General features: G+C 49.2%; 1 protein-coding gene across 1 annotated transcript in view; it reads right to left on the bottom strand.

The window, feature by feature from the left end:
• The window catches only part of LOC140692909 (uncharacterized), a 101115-nt gene extending 95794 nt beyond the window's left edge, over window positions 1–5321 (bottom strand). The window contains exon 1 of the mRNA XM_072957118.1: window positions 5045–5321. The gene's annotated coding sequence lies outside the window, so the exon portion shown is untranslated. The remainder of the gene's footprint in view (window positions 1–5044) is intronic.
• Window positions 5322–13710: the final 8389 nt, after the last annotated feature.

The following is a 13710-nucleotide window of genomic DNA, read 5'->3' as shown; positions in this document are numbered from 1 at the left end:
AACAGTTTCCTCATTGAAATTGCTTCTAACAAGTATGGAAGAATTTAGGTTCTACCAAAAGCAGGCTGAACATTTTCCCCTGCTTTCAGGTCTCTGGACTGAATGTCCCCACAAGAAGGACATGATTATGTTTCATAGGGAAGTCTTCCTGAGAAGCAACAGGCTTTTCTAGGGCAGAACTGCAGGGCCCCCCATGGAGGGCTGGAGGAGGTCTAGAGGGGACACTGGAAAAACAGCAGGAGTGAATTCAGATACTGCTGCTCAGGTCGCCAAAGACAGCATTGCTATCTCTAAGGATATGACATTCTCCCAAATTTTCCATGAGTGAAGGAGCCTGTGAACACTAAGCAGGTTGTTAAGACACAGCAGCACATAATTTGCGTGACAACACAATTAGAGTATGATTTGATATTTGGAAAATAACTAGCCCATTGTTCTTTGAAACTGCAGCAGTAGCAATAGAAATAAAAAAGACTGAGCCGTCTTGGAGACAACAATCAATAAACAATTCTAAATCTGCAGAATTCCTTGACAATATTCAAGCAATGAGCTAGATGTGTGCTGCAGATACCTCTTACTGCAGGGCTCACTCCTGCAAAGCATAGAACTAGTTTCTCAGCACACAGAGGGAACCAAGTCAAGATTCCTAATCTTTTGAGATTTACTAAATGGCTGGAAAGGTCAGACAAGTACATACAGGCAAATATGATTAAATGTAATCAAATAATATCAAATGTGATTTGAGCACAGACGAAAGAGAAATTCCTTTCACCTGGGATCTAGAGAGACTTCTTCAGAAAATGTGGCTCTGGAGACGGCCAAAGACATGGGTGGAATTTTGGCAGAACAGGATGTAAGGAATTTAAAAACTTATTCTATAATTCATATAAAAATTCAAAGGATCCCAAAAATCCAAAACAACTTTGAACAAGAAAAACAATGTTGGAAGACTTGCACTATCTGATTTTCAAACTTTTTTTTTATAAAGCTACAGTAATCAGAAATTATGGTGTTGGTGTAAAACAGGAAAATAGAATAATGGAACACAATAGAATGTTCAGAACTAAACCAAGACTTATACAGACAATTGATTCTCAAAAAGGATGCTGTGGAGAAAGGATCTTTTCAGCATGTAGTGCTGGAACAATTAGATAGTGATACGCAAAAAAAAAAATGAACTTTGATTCACACCTCACAAAATATACAAAATTTACCTCAAAATGGATCATAGATCTTAATAGGAAATCTAAAACTATAAAACAGCTAGGAGAACAAGCATAGGCTTAAGCTTTATGGCCTTGGGTTTGGCAAATTTTTCTTTGCTTTGACACCAAAAGTATCATCTATTTTAAAAAGAAACTGATAGAGTGAACTTTATGAACATGAAGACTCTTCAATGCTCTTCTAAACACTGCTAAGCAAATGAAAAGACAAGCCATAGACAGAAGCTATTTGCAGATCATATATCTGATAAAGGTCTCTCTTTGTATCTGATCCAGAATAAAGAGGTCTCAAAATTCAATAATAATTCAAACACCTGAATGAATGAGGCCAGAAAACACACTTCAGTAAAGATATCCAGATGGATAATAAGCATATGAAAAGATGCTGATTAAAGGTGTCATTAGTCATTAGAGAAATACTTTTAAAAACCACAGTGAGATACTAGTTCACATACATACTAGAATGAATACAGTTAGAAAGACTGACCTTACAAGGTGCTGGCAAGGAAGTAGAGCAACCAGAACTGATACACACCACGAGGAATTTACAATAGTACAACCATTTTGGAAAAGTCTTTAACAGATTCTTTTAAAAAGGTAAACACCTGTGTACCATATAATCCAGACATTCCTCATCTGGTGCTTTAGAAAGGAAAAGCATATGTCCATACAAAGACTTGTAACCAAACATTCACTGCTATTTTATTTATAATAGCACAAGTTGTAAATAACCCATGCATCCATCAAGAAGTAAATGCAGAAAGAAATGATGGTCTATACAAACACTGCTCACAATAAACTCTTCAGTAAAAACTCAGCACTAAACAATACTCTACTATAAGACAAACAAGCTATTAATACAGCAACACAGATGATTCTCAAAATAATTACACTGAATGAAAGAAGTCAGACAACATAGAGTAGATACTGCATGAATCCATTCATATAAGGATCTTGAAAATGCAAACCACTATGTTGTGATAGAAAGCAGATCAATGGTTCCCAGGGGAAGAGACGGGGAGGGAGGGAGGGACAACAAAAGTCAGGAGAGAAGCTTTGTGGGTGATGGGTATGTTCACTGTCTTGAGTGTGGTCATGGTTCCTTGGGGATATACTTACGTCAAAACGTATTAAGCTGTACACTTTAAACGTGTGAAAATTATTTTGCCAAGTATACCTCAAAGCTGTTTTAAGAAAAAAGGCACTTTAGTCCTGATCCACCTCAGCGCCTGATTGGAGTGACATGATCAGTCCCTCACACTGTCTGCCTAACCGGAAGGTAGAAAAGCTCTCACGGAAGATAACATGGATTTTTCATTTGCAATGTCTGCCATGTAATAAAGAATTTCTAGACATGCAACATGTCCAGACTATATGACAGATAACATGAGAATAAGGAGCATTAGACAAAGGATGCAAACCCCAGGTGATGTAGGCATCAGAGTTACCAATAAAGGCTATAAAATACTTTTAATATATTCAAGAAAATAAGGAAATGATGGGACAATAGATAACAGGGTAGAGACTTTCACCAGAGAAATATACTGGAATGTATTTTTAGGAAAAGTCAAACTGATACTCTAGAACTGAAGCTTTCAGCTCTGGAAACAGGTAAACAGAGCTAATTAGGATCCCTTTTAAGTAAAACTTTCAGTAATTCTGGGTAAAATATAACAACAAATTAACACAGAGCTAACTATGGAGAGAGAAGTTCCCTGATGACAATACAAAGAGGACACTTAAAGCCCAGAGTGGTCATCTTGTGAGCTGATGCCACCGCACCCTGGAGGGAAGGGGTTTTCATCTGCACATAAATAGGGATACAATGTCCACGTAGGAAAAAGGGTCCATACCAGATGTAGAAGACTCTTCCTCTATATCTATATAGTCAGAGACAGAGATGTAAAGTGGCAGCAGAGGTCACAGTGACACAGGGCCCTGGGCCAAGGAGTGTGAGCACCTCTGCAAGCTGGGAAAGGTAGGATGACGAATCCCTCCCAAGAGCCTCGGTGTGGAACTTAGCCTTGGCCACTCGTTGGTTTTAGCCCACTGACATTGACTTTGCACTACTGCACCCTAGAACAGTGAGAAGATGAATGTGTATTGCTTTAAGCCACTGAGTCTGTGGTCCTTTGTTACAACAGCAATAGGAAAGGAACTCAGGAACCAATATGAACTTGAACCACAGGCTGCCTGCTGTGCTGGCAGGAAGTCCTTTGTCTCTGATCCTGGGGGAGTGTCCTGTCCTCTGGCAGCATCCACAAACTACCTCATGCTAACTTGGCAGTTTGCAGAGGGTTAAATCTTATCCCTGCACAGTTCTTGATATTTAGTTAATAAAAATGATGGTGTCATCATGGGTATTTTTCCATCTTTTAAATACCCTTCAGTCTTCTAATAAAGCTACTTCTAATTAAGAGACCGTGTAAATAGTTTTCAATCTTCATAATAAATAACTGTGGTTTTATCTGGTTACTTAAATTATGAATAATAATGTTCACATTTGTAAAAGTTATTAAAATCAACATTGTTTAATGAAAATATCATTTCTTTTCGCATGAACATGTATTAACTACAAGAAATGTTCCATGCTTTCTTCTACGATTTACTGTTAGAGCCTTAAAGAATAATATTTTCCTCAAAAGATATTACGGCAAAGGGATTTCTTTTGGTGGAACTGTTCCGGCATCAAATCTGGTGCATGTCTCAGGCCACTGGCAACATAGAGATGATAGAAATTAGGAGGCATTATAAACACAGAATCATTTTTAAAGGAATTAAAAAAACTGGATGTGTGTAAACAAAGAATCAGAGAATATTCTGGTGAAATAAATGTATTTTTCAGCTTAAGCAAGACATGGGGTGAATAAATCTGAAATGAAAAAACCACCCAGAGATTAGCAGCGAGTCATGCACGCAGTGTGAATGATCAAAACCAAGTTGTTTCCAAACCAGTGTGCAGGCTTGATGCCTTCATGAATCAAATCTGTGTGGCACCAGGCCACCTCGAATACATGTTGATGAGGTATTTATAAGCCCTTCACCATCCCAAATCAAAGCCCACGCACGAGCCACAAGACCATCACCTACACATTTGGAAAACACACAACATGGTGAATAGCACTTTTCTTGTTCAGTAGCCGGTGGCAGCGAACTGTCAGCAGACAGAGATACAGGGACACAGAGGCACCTCCCCTCACTCAGCTGATAAACTTCCGTGCATCCCTGGGGACAGGATTGTCATAAAATGCACCATGGATTGATTCTCCTCCTAGGAAAGGAACCGTAGTGCTGTCATTAGGTTTGAGCAGGGGTGGGTGGAGGATCTCAGAAGAGTTGTTTCAGCACACCAATAGAATTCTTGGCCACCGTGACCACGAAAGACAAGTCCCCTGCCATCCCGGTAGGCACTTGGGCTCCTGACAAAAGCTGGGCTCAGTAAAGGGTTGAGTAGAAGGCACAGACCTGAGGGATGCCCCAGCAATAGGCAGGAGGTAGGGCCTGGTTTATACTGCTCTGGGTGTATCCCAGACTCATCCGAATACGAAATCAGAAATTTGCAAAACAGCAGAGCTGGGGTGGATCATCTACTCCAGACTCCTCACCTTACAGTTAAAAGGGTGGCAACCCTGACAGGCAAAGCAACGTGCTAAAGGCAGAGCGTGGAAGTCGCAGTGCCAGATGAAACGCAGCGTGCAACCCCCGTTCAAGGCCGCTGACTCTGACGACGGGGCCAAGGTTTCCAATGAGGAGAATAAGACAGTGTAAATACTTTGTTCCCCCTAAAACCCCAAATGTTTTTTAAAGGCACAAAAACTCACCTTAACTAGATCTCTTCTGAGGGGGCTCTCTTCTGCTTCTTCGTCTTTCTGTCTCCATTTCCCTCTCTCAGACACAAACACATTCAGTTTTGTGAAAGGGGACTTCCTTCCATACAAAGACAGACTTCACATCTTCAGAAAGATACCTGAGAAAGCACGTTTCTCAATTCAAGTCTTTGTGTGAGTTCTGGGCAACTGGCTTATTTTCTAGAACAATCGGTAGTTACAAAATCAGGAAATCATCTTCCACAAAGGCAGAGTTCTGGTCCGTGTTGATAAAGTTGGGGATGTCACATTTCATGAGTCTGTTCGGCTCCTCCTCTGGCCACCTGCTGCATCTGATGGCTTCCTGGAGCCGAATAACACTGTAAAGGGCTATGGTAGGGATACCAGCTTTGGCCTTGTCCAAGTGGTCCACTTCATTGATGTAGCAGTGAAAGAGGGACCTAGATTCGTCATTGCACTGCCAGAGAACACCTTGGGCAGCAGCGGTCTTCCAAAGTCTGACACAAAGCTGTTGAGTCTAAATCTCTTCTCGGGAGACTCTGCATTGCTACAAAGAAAACCAAAATAAAATATCGTTCACAGTGTAGCTTGGTGACCTGAAGAATCATAGTTTTTGCCATCTACTGAGAGTAAATCCCTGCACAGAGCATGCTGACATGCACTGGAATTGAAAGACATCACTTCTGAACACATACAATTAAACCCAAGGCAAAAGTCTAAAGTGAGGGCCCATGGACCATCCTAAAAAGACATCGTTCCCTGAGAATCCTCAATATTGGTGCCTCGCACACCAGTGTTTCTCCGTGGGACACTCAGATCTCTTCATCAGGATTCGTTAAAGTGCTTCTTAAAATGCAGAATCCTGGGGTGCACACCCTCAGAGTCTCCAGAGGTAGCGACTGGTAGTCTGTATTTTCATAGCCACCAGGATAACTAAACATGCTCAGGTTTAGCACCGCAGTCTACATCGGGTCACCTGAGCATCGACAATTCTGTCTCACGGGATGGGGGGTGCCATGTGTGTCAGGGTGCTGTCCTACCCATGTGTCTCCCCTGATTCTCAGAACTGACAGTGCTGCCCCATTGGGCACGAAATACCACCGTTTCACAATGCATACGCAGGGCGCCCGACTGAAAAACAATCAGTGATAGGAGAGGGGACAAAACTCAGCTTCCTGTTACCTTGTTTCACTTACTGTGGGACGAGTGATCAATTCAAGGGTAATAAATCAGTGAATGAGTGAATAACATGACTCGCGTTAGTCCCACGAGTGCCTGGAAGAGCAAGCCTGGGCACATTGAGAACCATAACAGCCCATCTACTTAAATGTCATCCTACACAGATCTATGTAAAGGTTACTTCCACCCAGGCAGTGACTCCAGAAGGGCAAGAATCATGTATGAACACACTCTCAAATCCAGAACAGAACCTGACAACAATTAGGCTCTGGAGACTGTGTTTAGCGAGTGTGGAATCTCAGTGATTCCAGCTCTTACACCTTGCCTTCCCATCCCACCACACACGATATGGCCCTTATGTCCAGTTCTCCCGGGGCTGGGGCTACGGAACCCATTTATAGGACTGGAAGAATCTGATCATTTAAACCATCCCCCAGATTATCATCAAGAGTCACCTGCATTTCAGGGATCAGTAATCCCAGAAGCTTTGCAGTTCAGGCAGCTGAGGGATTTTTATATCAGCTCTGTCTTCTACTGTGACTGCCTGGGTGACATCAGACAAGGAATTCTGAAAAGCCTGAACTTTTCCTTTCAGGAATAATCTAATTAACAAATCTCGTTGACCACTCAACAAATGTGATGTGAAGATCAATGATTTTACACAGGAGTACAACATTCACTAGGTCGTGGATTTAGAATCAGAGGAAAATCATTTTAGAAAGATTGACAGAATGTAGCTTTAATGCGAATTTAAGTATTCTTACCTTTCAGTAAATCATCTTCCCCTACTTATCACTTCACCCAAGTTTAAAAGATGTCTGAGAACAGGGATGAGTGTGCCAGCAATCTGAGACCCAATAACCTAAAATGTCACCTAGGAAAAAGAGGGGAGTAACACATTTTTAAAAAGCATGGCGAGGATGGCGGGGCCATCCCCAACCCCAGACTAAGAAGCTCTGAGTAATAGCTTTCCTGCCGGCCTGGGGCATCAGCTGATGTGAAAATCCACCCAGAAACCTCACTGTCCAGCAGCTCTTCCATAACACAGGCTACACTTTCTCAGAATTAAGAATTGCGTCCAGTAACCACTTCGCTGAAGAATAAAGACAAAGGAGAACAAGAGAGTTCTGCCCCTCCCAAGGGAGAGCCCAGACCTCGGGCTGCATGCACTGCGCCCACCTCCCTGGAGAAGAATAAACTGGAGAAGGGCGTTCTGCGAAACTGCGGCAGCAAAGGTTGAGATGGGAACAAATTGACCAGCTGGCCAGGGACAGCCCCCTCCGTCGCTGCCTTGGCGGCTGCCTCAGCCCTCTCAGCCCATCCTGCCCACCTCCGGTGGCTAAGCTGTCAGGGAAATTGCTTTGCGATCTGGAGCAACAGAGGCTGCCCACAGGCCAATCTGCGGAAAAGATGGGCGCTAAACCCCCAGCTCCCGAGTGACAGGCTCCATACCCCCGCCAACACCCCGACGCCCCCGCACCCTACCGCAACCCCGGGGAAATATGACCCGAAGAAGTGTGACCTGGGAACGAGGGGCAGCAGAGGCCGCCCCCACGTCAGGCCTGCAGAGAGATTGGAGCTTATCCTCCAGCTCTCCAGGGGCAGCCCCTGTCCTCTCCACCTCCTGATCTCACCGCGCCCACCTTCCAGGAGCAATCAGACCAGGTGTGGGGTGTCAGGCGAATCTTGCGCCAGAGAGGACGTCCCCAGGCCAGGTCAGGGGAGAGGAGAAGAAGTGGCCCCATTAGGCGGGGCAGCCGGCCGTCGCAACTGCCTCTGCCCTTTGACCGCATCGGGCCCGTCTCCCAGGAGCAAGCTGACCTGGAGACGGGCATCCGGCTTCTTGGGCAGCAGAGGACGCCCCCAGGATTGTTCGCGGGGAAAAGGAGAGCAAATTGACAGGCTCCGCGCTGCAGGTCTTCTACCCCCGCCATCGCCACCCCCGCACCTTAAAGGCACCGCCCAGGGCGCCCCTCCCCCAGCAGGCTGAGTAGGACACGTGAGTCTGGTGACCTGGGGCAGGAGAGGCCACTCCCACACCAGGCCATCGGGGAGACGGGAGCCAATCCACCAGCTCCCCAAGGCAGCCCCTAACCCCGCAGCAGCCACCACTCTTGCCCATGACCTCACAGTGACCTCCTCTAGGGAGCAGGCTGACCTGGAGAAGGACGTCCGACGAACTTGGGACAACAGGGACCGCCCCCAGGGCAAACCATGGGGGGAAGTGGGAGCAAATGGACAAGTTCCCTGGGAAAACCTGCCGCTGCTGCCACCACCCCCAAAGTACCAAGTCCAACTCCCGGGGTCAGGCCGACTAGGATACACGCGTCTCGTAACACAGGGCAACAGCGACCGCCCCCAGGACAAGACGCGGGGAAGATGGGAGCAAATGGGCCGCTCCCCCGCTGCAGGCCCCCGACCACCGCCACCCCTGCACCCTGACTACCCTGCCTCCCGCCCCCAGCAGGCAAAGTGGGACAGGGGTGTCCCGGGACCTGGAGCAGCAGAGGCAGCCTTCAGGCCACGCGGTGCAGACATGGAGCTAATCCACAATCTCCTCCGGGGCAGCCTCCCTATGCCTGCAGCCACCACCTTACCAGCCCCCTGACCGCACCGCACCCATCTCCCAGGAGCAAGCTCACCTGGAGTCGGACCTCAGGCAAATCTCCGGCGGCAGACGTCGCCCCCAAGCCAGGCCGTGGGGGAGAGAAGAAATGGAGCAACTCCCTGGAACACATCCCCTGCCCCTGCCGCCTCCGCCGCCGCCTCCCAGGAGCAAGCTCATCTGGAGACCCGCGTCCCGCCTCTAGGGCAGCAGAAGCCGCCCCTGGCTCCGCCTCTGGGGAGAGCGGAGCGAATTGATCGGCTCCCCCGCGGCAGCCTCCCTCCCCCCGTGGGTCCCGCACCTTAACGGCCCCGCCCCTACTCCGCACTCAGCAAGCTGAGTGGGACAGGAGTGTCCGGCGACCTGGGGAAGAAGAGGCCGCTCCCAGGCCCAGCAGCCGGGACAAGGCAGCTATTCCACCCATTCGCCAGGGGTAGGCCCGCTCCGCCCCTCTGCCGCTGCCACCGCCCTCTGACCTAACCGCCCCACCTCCCAGGAGCAAGCTTACCTGGAGTGCAACATCTGGCGAATCTCCGGCGGCCAAGCCCCACCCCAGGCCAGGCTGCAGGGAAGAGAAGAAATCGATCGGCTTGCCCGGGCAGCCTCCCAACCGCCACCGCCGCCGCGGCAGCCCAAAAGCATTGCAATAGCCCACCGGGTTCAGGCTGACTGCAAGGATGTGCACTTGCCTTCTTATCCTGGCCAGGTCCCTGAGCACCTCCCTGCATCCCTACACTCCCTGCACCTCTGCACCCCTGCTACTCTCTGCAATTCTGCATCCCTCCACCCCCACATCCCCTGAAATGCCTGCGCCCTCCACAGCCCCTGCACCCCTGTCACCAGTTACACTTTTGCGCTGCTTACACTCCTGCACCCCTGCATGTCCCACACACCACCTCTTGGGCCTTTGGCAGAGTCTCTGCTGTTAGACCAATGCACAGTGACTCACTCTTTGCCAGTATATGATGCATCAGTGGACGTCAGGGGTTGCCTGCAGGAAGGTACATGTTCCCGGTCACTAGCCTGGGCCACTAGGGTGATCTCTGTGAGGTCACCCAGGACGGGTTCAGAGATGCTGTTCTCTGGGAAGAGAGGAGTTGAAACCGGTCTTGAGGGCAGAGCTGTGCTCACCAGGCCGTCCACGCTTCATGTTTTACACAGGGCTTCGGAGAAGTGAAATGGATCCGGCCAAGTAATACCGGCCTGCTGTGAGCCCACCTCAGTCCTGGGCTCTGAGTCAGACCGACTGGCTCCCTCAATCAGGGCCCAGTTTGGGCACCTGAATGGTCCCTTTGAGGCATCCCAACAGTTCTCAGGATGAAGTCTGGCTGCTTCCACCCCATGGCCCTCCCTCCTACTGTGCTGGCCTCAGGAAGGTTCCTTATATGGGGAAGAAGGCAGCCCACACCCTACCCCACCCCTCACCTTTCTCTAACCCAGGCTGGTGCTCTCTCTGCCCCTCAGAGTCTGGGAAGCCATCCCTCTTCAGTTATGTCCCTTCTGAGATGGACTTGCTTCCACTCAATTCTAGGCGAGGATGCACCATGGAATGCACTGGGTAAGAGAACCAAAATAAATAATTTCTTCTGTGAGGTTGTCTGTTTATCTACTGGGGCTGGGCTGTGTGTAGTTTGCTACAGCTATTGGTGTGAGAGGCTAAAACAGCCTGTGTGTCCTTGTTTTCATCTCCCCGCTGTCTTTGGGTTTTCCCTAGACACTCCTGAGACATTTACTTCTGTTAGTATTATTCCTGTTATTACACACGGGCCCTACTGACATGGAGGTAAGGTGTTGGGGGAGCGGGACAGAGCAGGGCATCTGCAGTCCTGTGATTAGTTCTCATTGAGCCTGTGCCCTGAGCTGTGACCTCCACAAGTGTGTCTCTTTCCCCCCACCCCAATTTGGGTGACACAGAAGGGATTTCCCTTCTCCCAGGTTGGTTAGGCTCTGGTAAAATAATTTCTCATTAAAAAAACAAACAAAAAACAACTTCCCCCAATGAAACAGAATGTTCTGGGTGTATTTCAATACAGTTATTTTCTCCTCTCCAGGCAGGAAGCATGAGGAGTTATCCTCTGACCTTCATTCTGAGAACAGGACACGGTCCTGGATGTAAAATACATGAAAAAGAGCATGGGGCCCCTCTGACTGGCCCCCTGGAGTTGTCACACTCTGATTTCCCCACACTGAGCCTCCTGCTGGCCTCAGGGACCTGTTAAATCTGCCTGCCCCCGGGGTTCTTACAAAAGCAGGTTCTGCCTTGGGAGCTGTGACTCTCCAAGCCTGCCCGCTGTTCCCTTTGCAACCTCTCTGGGTTGGAAGCAGCTTTCCCCCTCAGTCTTCTGGGATCTAAGAAGAGCAGTGGGTTTGCAGCTCCCTCAGATTTGGTGTTATTTTCAGGACAGGAGGAAGAACTTCTGAGCTCCACACGAGCTGGACCAGAGGCTGGAATCCTCCCTTCCTCTGCCACCGTGCAATCAGTGGCTGTGGTTCTAGCCGAGTTTCTGAAGATGTGGACTTAAACACACATATCCCAGCCCTCACAGGAGCACACAGTCCCATAAATCCCCCTAGTTTCCACTGGTAACTATGGAGCCGATGGGGACACGGGTTTCGGGACCACAGAGGCCTGACTGCACGACTTGCTCCGTGGCCTATTTACGTGGTTGCTCCGGGCCTTGTCTGAAGTGGCTTGTTTACCACACCTGGTACGTGGGAAACACAAAATAAGTACTAGAACCTTCACTTTTTCTCCCTCCAGGGCCTTCAAACGTAGAAAGTAATAAGTGAACTCAGACAGCCTAGTCACCACAATGAGGTCCGTCCAGCCTGGCTCTCCTGAGTGATGGGCACTGACTTGCACCTTAACTCGGAACAGTAGGGGAACTGCCTTCCTCTAACTGGGCCTCTCCCCACACCAGGCACGCCCGCAGCTCAGACGGGGCCAGCTCCCCCACTGAGGTGTGTGCTGGTGGCTTCAGTGTGACCTGGCCCTGCCGGGACATGAACCTGCAGTGAGTGAGGTGGAGGGTCGGGTGGAGGGGGGTCCCTTCTGGGGTGGCAGGGGGCCCGGTAGCACCCCTCCCAGCCTGGTGCCTGGGGCTCCCTAACACCTCCTACAGCTCCTGGGTTGGCTCCGGTCCTGGCCACTCCACACACCCTCCCAGTATCTTTTCATTATGTCCCTTTTCTGCTTTTATCAGCGAGAAGTGGCTTCTGTTGCTTGTTCAGTGAAACAGTACATCGGGAAACCAGACTACTTCTAACATCAGTAAAATACCAACCTCGGTCAGCTCGCCGGGCAGACCGTGCAGCACAAAGGCCTGAACAGGGTTGTGCGAACGGCTTACGTGAAGGGTCCTCAGCATCTGTCTTCAGAGATACAGAAGCTGATGGTTCAGGTAAAACCTCAGGGTGGGATTGAGGAATCCAAAGCTGGTTGGTTTCAAGGCTAACTGGTCAGACCAGACCCCTGAGCTGTGGTCAGAAGCCTGGCTCAACGTCACGCAGACTCAGCGCCCTAAGTGCCGGGTGGGGCTGGTGCTGTTCCCTTTGCAGGCTTTCGTTGGGGATTCACTGTAGCCCCTTAAATACAGCAGAAATTCCAGCCCCATTAGCCCCCACCCTGAGTGTTCCATGACACAAATCCCGGGAGTGTTTAATTTTCATCTTTGTTTAGGAGGATGAAGGTGGTTCAAGAGAAGACATAAATTCACACTTAGTGACACAAGGTCACAGCCAGTACTTCCTCCACGGAGAGCTATGTGCTCCCACAGTGGTGGCTGGGGGCTGGACAGAGACCCTCTGCTGGTCCCAGAGGGACTCGCTCATCTGGCCACAACTCATGGGTTGGACAGAAGATCCAGAGGGTGACAGAGCATCTTTCCTGGGAATTTGGAACTGACACATAGAAATCAAGTTCACTCATCTGGAGTTTGGCGGAGGGGAGGGGCGGTGGTTGGAAATCAAATGAAACCAGAGCATGAGAGAAACTTAGAAGTGAAAGAGCGAGAGACAGAGAGACTGAGCTTGTGAGAGCAAATAGTCAGAAAGAAGGCAAACAATCAGGGGACAGAAGAATTCCAGCTCCTGACTGTGTAGTCTGTCCCAGCCCATCAATGACCCCGCGAGATGTTTAATAACATTCCAGTTTTGCAGATTAGGAAACAGGCTGAAAGAGGTGGGGGCTGGGTTTGGGTGCACAGTTAATTCAATTGCCACTGGACCCCACACTTCCCATTGCCTGAAGGCACCCTAATCCTCACTGGGACCCCTGTGGTCCCCTGACAGCCCAGCACCCTGATCAAAGGGACCCTGCGGGAGTGGGAACCCCTCTTGAGTGTGGAGAGTTCCCTGCCCCGAGATGCCATGCATCAGCAAGCTCCCGCTCACCCCAGGTTAACATCAGCCCAGCTGTACAGTCTCCCAACCCGCTTCCCTCCCTGCCAGGCACCCCCATCCTTACCACCGAGTGTACTGCAGGAATTCAGGCACAGGGATGCCCAAATCAACACGAGCCCATCGGCTATAGAAAAAGCAGACTCCCAGGCCCACCTGGGTTGCGAGGGGACAGAAGGTGTCCTCAACTTTCATGTGTCTAAGACAATCTTCTTCAGCTGGAGGTTCTAGAGAAAAATAAAAGGTCCAAAACATAGTTCGGTGAGGAATTCCTCCAAGGACCTGACTCCAGTGTCTACAACCATGTGTACCTACCCCCGGAATTGGGGTGAAGGTGGATTATTGATCAGCACAACCCCTGGTGGCCCAGCTCCTTGGCTTGGCTGCCCAGAGGGGGCTGGGGGAATGGGTAAGGCCAGGGCACTCAGGAAAAGCACAGAGGACCTGACCTCTCCCTTCTGCACTCGTAAACCCTTCC

The sequence above is a fragment of the Vicugna pacos genome, unplaced genomic scaffold (assembly GCF_048564905.1).
Source record: "Vicugna pacos unplaced genomic scaffold, VicPac4 scaffold_19, whole genome shotgun sequence".
NCBI classification, from domain to species: Eukaryota; Metazoa; Chordata; class Mammalia; order Artiodactyla; family Camelidae; genus Vicugna; species Vicugna pacos.
Note: the sequence above shows the minus strand (reverse complement) of the source record. Positions and strands in the feature narration are given on the sequence as shown.